A 7333-nucleotide genomic window follows, 5' to 3' on the forward strand; every position below is an offset into this window, starting at 1 on the left:
GCTCTATCCTCTGGTTGTAATGATCAGAGCCTCTGGGCAAGCCATTCATTCATTCACTTGTTCATTCGTTCATTCGGTATCTTCTCTGCACCAGGCTGTCTCCTGGATGCCGGGGCATTTTCTTGTGAGTAACCACGCATCACACAGCAGTGAGAGCAAGACCCAGATTCGTGTTGATTTTCGCTTGCCTTAATGTAAAGCAGGATTGCCTGCATTTCAGATTTTGCTAGTTTATCTCGCACGGCCAAAGCCCCAGTTATCTCTGCTTCACTAAGTCTTGAGATTGGTTTGGAACTTGAACATATATTCTTCGAAACCATTAAAAGTGGCTTAATTGGCTGTTCGGGGAAGCGCTCCACTCTCCTCTCAAAGTGGATCATCCCTCTCTGTCTCTCCCAAGAACCAGGAGGCGGGACGCCCCTGACCCGTCCCATCCACTCCCCAGGATGTATTTGTCTTGCACTGGGCCCCAGAAGCATCGGGCTTCACACAGTGGATTCTGCCTCTGTTCGTGGCCGCACATCCAAATCCTACTTCTGACACCCACCGCAGCCAAGCTACAGCCCTGGATGGGGCGGGGGGCGGGGGGCAGTGCCAGTGTCGGCACTCCAGGGAAGAGCCAGGCTTTTTAAAAATTCAAACCTGATCTGCAGAAAATATGGTGGTGGAAACACTCGAGGAGAATTCCAGGAAGAAAGACAGCTGCCTGGGGTTTCACAACAGAGCTGGAAGACAGTGACCTTGGGAACCAGCATGTCCTGGTTTACTACATCAGCTGGCAGGTGTTGGTTCCAGACCCAGGCCTGGTTCACAGCCAGGCCCTTCCAGCTCTTGGCAGTGTGACCTCGGGCAAGTCACATAATCCCTCTGAGCCTAGCTCACAGGCTCCCTGCAAATTAAGTGTGGCCATATATGTGAATGAACGTGGGAATTTGCAGGCAATGGGGACGTACTGGGGCAGTGGCTGGTTTAGAACACCAGCGCCAGCTGTCAGGAACTGGCTGCCATCCTACCACCCTAAAGAGCTACCTGATGCATCATGTACAGACTTGTATACATTCACACATATATGCACACTTGCATATGTAATAAGCATGTGCATAGTTTGCAAAGGTCAATAACGATATGGAGCAGCACTAGAGAAACAGAGGTGGAGATAGGGCTATTTCTGAATATTCTCTGGATTTCTAGTGTTTAGAAAAGTGCTTGGTACATAACAGATACTTAAGACACATTTGTTGAATGACTAAATTGAAGAATCCATTATTTGTGTGTGAGAGAGAGAGAGCAAGAATGTGAGGATGTGTGTTTTCGTATAGTTATAACAGTAACCCAAAGGACAGTATCATGTTTAATACAAATTCCAGAAGAAATTAAATTAATAAAATTACTGAATAAAATACCAGAAAGCATAAATATAAATGTTCTAATTCCCTTTTCTCTCTGTTTTATTTTCCTTTTTCTTTCCAATTAGGGTTGCCAGATCTTTAAAAAAATCAGGATGCCTGATTAGATTTGCATTTCAGATTTTAAAAATAAATAATTTTATAGTATACGTCCCCCAAATTGTATGATCAAATATTACATAGGATATAATGCATGCTAAGCAATTATTCATCCTGTACTTTTATTTGTTTAACGCGGCAACCCTGTCCAACCATTCTAGATAAAAAGCCCCTAAATTCTATTGTTTAAAAATGCCACAGAAGTGCTCAAAGATCTTCACTGGTTTTTCATGAATGTCAGGATAAAGCAATATTCCTTTAACCTGGCCTCTGGCCTCTGACTCACAAGTTACCTTCCCCCTGCTCTAGTCCGAGTAGCTGCCCAGTCACTGCCCAAACCAGTCACCCCTCCACTCATGACTGGCCTGGCCCCTTAAACATCTATAAGCAGCTGAGGGAAGGGGACGAGTAGCTTTGGTCCACATTTGGTTACTGTGTCACGTGACCCACGTCCCCCGAATAAAGATGACTATCACTGGCCATGGAGCTCTTGCTGTTTCCTGCACAGAATCAAACCGCACACCTCGAGATGTGCACACCTTCGCCCTTACTGTTCAGGAGACTGACAAGGCAATTCCCTATTCCCTAACCATGGAGGGTCTCGTAAGGAGCCTATCAGAGATGAAGCTCGCCAGCTGTAGCGCATGACTGGGGTGTGGTGTTGGCAGGTGTTGCCTCGATGCTGGGACTACGGTGGTGTGGGGAGTATCTCCTACACCAACTGGTTTTTGCTGGGCTCCTGCACATTTCTACTTTCCTGGACAACCTCCCTGCTGCCTTTGGAGGCTGAAATGCTCTTGAAGGAAAGCCAGGACTTGGAGAAGGCAGAGAAGGGGACACTGGAAGCGAAGATGGAGGGGCAGGATGGCTGGAGCTCCCATGCATCCCTGCACATCGGTGACCTCATTGAGATAAACAGGAGCCACAGGCTCTGCCTCCCAGGGTGGTGGTGAGGATGCATTGAGACGGCACATGGCACTGTCTGTCCTCCAACTTTTCCTTCCTTCGTTCTAGTGCACACCCTGCAGTTAGACATCTTATCAAGGTGGCATTGAGTTGAACAGTCTTCTGGGGCTCTGCCTGAGCCAGGCCTCTTGCCAAGAACCCATCCTGTCAGGGTCTGATGCCTCTGGTGGGGCTGCCCCTCCCTGCCCTGGGCAATCGAGGTGACCCCAAGACACCCAGGTTCAGTGTACATTCTCCACAAATGGCCTGTCAGCCCTGCATTCTTTCCTGCACTCATCTGGATTCTCTGAGCAGCCCTGGGGCTGGGAACCACTGTCAGCCTTGTTTTAAAGATGAGGAAATCATCCCAGGCACGGTGGCTCACGACTGTAATCCCAGCACTTTGGGAGGCCAAGGTGAGAGGAATGCCTGAGCCTAGGGGTTCGAGACCAGCTTGGGCAATTTGGCAAGAGCTCATCTCTACAATAAATCAAAAAATTAGTGGGGCATGGTGGTGCATACCTATAGTCCCAGCTACTAGGGAGGCTGAGGTAAGAGGATCACCTGAACCCAGGAAGTTGGAGCTTCGGTGAGCCGTGATTGTGCCACTGCACTCTAGCCTGAGTGACAGAGTAAGACTCTGACTCAAAAAAAAAAGAGAAAATCACAGCTTGGAAATCTGCAGTCACTAGCACAGCTGGTCACCCGGACTTTGGGTTGTTTGATTTCAGAGCTTGGATCTTAACCCCTGGGTGGGAGAGACTGGGGGTGAATTTTGACCTCAAGTGCAGTCCCTGCTGCAGGCTCAGAATGTCTCTGTCCTTCCCCACCCTTTCATCTGGGAGCAGAAAGGGGTCCTCAACAGTCCCACCCCACGGTGCACTGGATAGACCCCATTGGCTTCAAAACCAGCCCTCTCCCTCCCCTCACAACTGCAATCTTTTTCCTGGGTTTTTTTTCCTTCTTCTTCTTTTTTTCTCTCTGTGGCTCTGGCCCGCTCTCCCTGAAAATGCAGTTTGCTGATATTAAAAAGAAACACACAATCGCTAAACACATTTTATATAGTCTTTGAAGTCTAATGGCCTCAGGCTCCTGGACTGATAAGTATGCAGATAGAGTGCAGACCAGAACTGAAGACAGCACCCTGTGCTGGCAGAGCCCCTCCAACTGGGGGTGGAGGCAGGGTCCCTGCCGGGAGGGGACTGGGACAGGAGCTGTGCATGGGTCCCAGAGGGAGGGGCCTCGACTCTGCTCCTCTAAGCCTGGGGGAGACAGTAGGATCAGGGTGGGGAGGGAGAGAGGCAGTCCCTCATGGCTGCTGCAGATGGGCTCTCTGAACGGGGACTGGATCCCTTGGAGGCTGGGTGATCGGGGTTTCCTCTCAAAGCATGGAGGGAAAAGGATGCTGTGAGCACCCCAAGGCCTCAGAGGGCATTTTGGTGCCCAGGGGAAGCATCAAGATGGCAGATTGTTGAGGTTCTGTGTTCCCACATAGTGACAGGACACGGGCACAAGTGTTGGAGGGATGATTGGGGTGCAGAGCGGGAAACTCCATCAGCCCCCTCCTGGTAATGTTGCTTGGGAGGGGATGTCCCCTAGAGTGCAGAGACTCAGCCAGTTGCTGGGCCAGAATGCCCTTGCAGTGGAAGAAGTCCAGACCTCTGCATGCCCGGGGTGGTGGTGTGGGTGAGGGGAACTGGGTCCGGGTGAGGGGAACTGGGTACAGGGAGCTCCCAGGCTGAGGGGTCAGCAAGACCCTGACCCAAGAGAGCTCCCAGTCTGAGGGAGGAGGTGAGACCACTGACGCCTGATCTGAGGGAGCACCCAGGCCGAGGGAGGAGGCGAGACCCTGACCCAAGGGAGCTCCCAGTCTGAGGGAGGAGGCGAGACCACTGACGTCTGACCTGAGGGAGCACCCAGGCTGATGGGGGTGGGGAAGGGAACTCAGCCATCATGACCTCCCCCCTGATGAGATGGTGAAGGACAGAGCCCCTGACCTCCAAGGGACTGGGGGCTTTCAGGCTGAGGAGGAAGCCCCATCCCTTGTCCCCAGGGAAGTCCCCGCTGAGGTCGGGGAAGGAGGACCCCTACAGCAGGGAGCCACTGATCCAAGTCCTCCTCATCTCAACGCTCACCTCTCGCCGCTGCCTCTCAAGAACCAACCCTGACCCTGCTCAGAGGGGCCTCTGGGTGAGAGGGAGCCTGCTCTCCTCGGACACCCTCTGTGCTGCTTCTGGATTGGCCGCCAGGCTGGGTCCCCTGATCTGGTCTCAACTCCCTGGCTTCCTGTGGTCCCTCTGAGACAGGCTTCTGACACCACCTCGCTTCCCTTTACCCCCACACCCATCCATTCCCACCCTTTACCCCATCTTGGCTTCTAGGGACTCTCACCTCCTCACACCCAGCTCTCAGTCACAGAAACCCCTGCCGTGTGTCCACCACCTCGAGGCCAGGGCCCCTGACTTCATCTACTTCCTATTTCAGCTCCAAACACAGCACCCAGATATATGTGCATCTTGCATGTATTAAATACAGGCTCTGGGCCGGGCCCACATGTGTTCTGTCATCGGCCATGGAGACCGAGGCTCTGAGAAGCCTGGGAACTGGGGTAACTCTGGTCATTCCTCAGGTCTCGTCCTAAATATTCCTTTCTTAGGGAGGTTCCCCCGACACACTAACCCACATACCCCATCCTTCCAAGCCTGGCACGACATCCTGCACATGTTTGTGACACTGGGCACAATGGTGTTTCATTGACTGCTTTGGGGACGTCTCCTGTGCTCCCCACCCATCCATGGGCTCCAGGAGGTAAGGAGACGTATGTCCGTTGTTTACCATCCTGTCCTGACTGCTCAGCATGGGTACTAACTTGGAGAAGACCCTTCAGGAAACATTTACCATTTGAAGAATGAATGGGGTATCGAGCTCTCTGGCCTTCAGCTACTTCATGTATAAAGAGATAAAACAATAAAGATATGAAGAGAGGGTGCGGTGGTTTACACCTATAATCCCAGCACTTTGGAAGACCAAGGCGGGAGAATTGCCTGAGTCCAGGAGTTTGAGACTAGCCTGGGCAACATAGTGAGGCCTCATTTCTACAAAAAATTTTTATTTTTTTTTGAGTTGGAGTCTCACTCTATCGCCCAGACTGGAGTGCAGTGGCCGCTCCCGGCCCCCGCAGCCTCGACCTGCTGGGCTCTAGCGATCCTTTTGCCTCAGCCTTCCCAGTAGCCGGAATTACAAGCATGAGCTACCACACCCGGATGATTTTTTTTTATTTATTGTAGAGATGAGGTCTCGCTACCTAGGCGGGTCTCGAACCCGCAGGCTCAGGCAGTCCACTCACCTCAGCCTCCAAAGGCACGGGATTACAGGCTCAGGCACCGAGCCCGGCAGGGCAAAAAATTTTTTAAAAATTAGCTGGGCATGGTGGTACATGCCTCTAGTCCCAGCTACTTGGGGGGCTGAAGTAGAAGGATCTATAGCCCAGGAGGTTGAGGTTGTAGTGAGCCATGAGCATGCCATTGTACTCCAGCCTGGGCCACAGAGTGAGACCTAGACCTAGACTCAAAAAAAAAGTAAAACACTAGGTCTCCAAGACTAGCTCCCTCTTAAGATGACTTCTTATTCCTAGATCCTAGAATATATTTTTAAAATTTTACTTTTATCCCCCAAATTAAAACAAAAATGTCATACCATTTCATACCAAACAGATTGGAAAAAATTAGAATGTCATGTGCTAACAACAGTGTGAGGCGTGCCAGTGTTCTGGAAGAAACCTGGCAGTATTTAGGGAGATGAAGTCCCAACACCCTCTGTCCCTGCCCTCCCACTCCTGGGGGACTCCAGGAAGACCCTCCCACAGGTCCCAGGGGACACCCACGCGGTAGGGAGTTGGAGGTGACTTGGGTGCCTGCCAGCAGGGAGCGGGCATCTCTCTAGAAACCTCTGCAGCAGTCAGGGGCATTGAATGAGATTTAAGCACAGAATCACAGGTAGATCTTAAAAACTCAGTGTTAAGTGAAAAAAATTAAACAACAGAGTGAGATCTATAGCCCAATACAATTTATGTAAATTAAAACACATTTGCACGATAAACACTGCCATATATTTTATAGGAACCGTCCATATCTGAGGACATAGATTAGGGGCGTTGGAGTGGGCTGTGGAGGGGGCAGCAGGGAGGCCCAGGCGACAGGATCGGAGAGGGAGAAAAATCGAACAAAGCAAAACAAGCATGAGGCGGTGTGAAACCATGACGTCCATGAGGAGCGAGTGAGCGGCGTGTTGGACTTGCCTAATCCAGCCTCTTTTCAAGGTGAAGGTGACGGCTGACTAACGAATGAAGCCTCTGCCTGCCCTTCCTCCCGTAGATCCCAGCAAGACTCAGTGCGTGGGTTAGAATACTTTGAACGAGGATTCTCAGCCTCAGCACTTGGGGCCCAGTAACTATCTGTGGTGGGGGCTGCCCACGGCATTGAGGGTGTCTAGCAGCTTCCGGGGTCTCCACCTACCAGGTGCCAGTGGCACCCACTGAGTCCTGACCACCAAAATGTCTTCAGACCTTGACAAATGTCCCCTGGGAGACAAAATCCCTCCTGGTTGAGAACCAATGGGTTGGAAAAAAGCCCGGAAAAGCTGCTCCATGTCTCCCAGGTAAGTGGCCCACGCTAGCTTTACAAAAACCCATGCGCAGCCTAACAGGACCTCGGGATCTGGGACTAGGCTGGCAGCTCCATCCTGAAAGCCTCCAGCGACACTTGAATGTTTAAATCAAGGCTTGGTGGAGATTCCGGTTACAGCCTGCAACTGTGTCTGCCTTGGGCTTCCTCCTAATTTTAACTGGCAGCTGGATTTGCATAGGACATTTGCATCTGAGATTA

Source organism: Carlito syrichta, unplaced genomic scaffold, assembly GCF_000164805.1.
Source record: "Carlito syrichta isolate Samal-C Ts95f unplaced genomic scaffold, Tarsius_syrichta-2.0.1 Scaffold142866, whole genome shotgun sequence".
Lineage (NCBI taxonomy): Eukaryota > Metazoa > Chordata > Mammalia > Primates > Tarsiidae > Carlito > Carlito syrichta.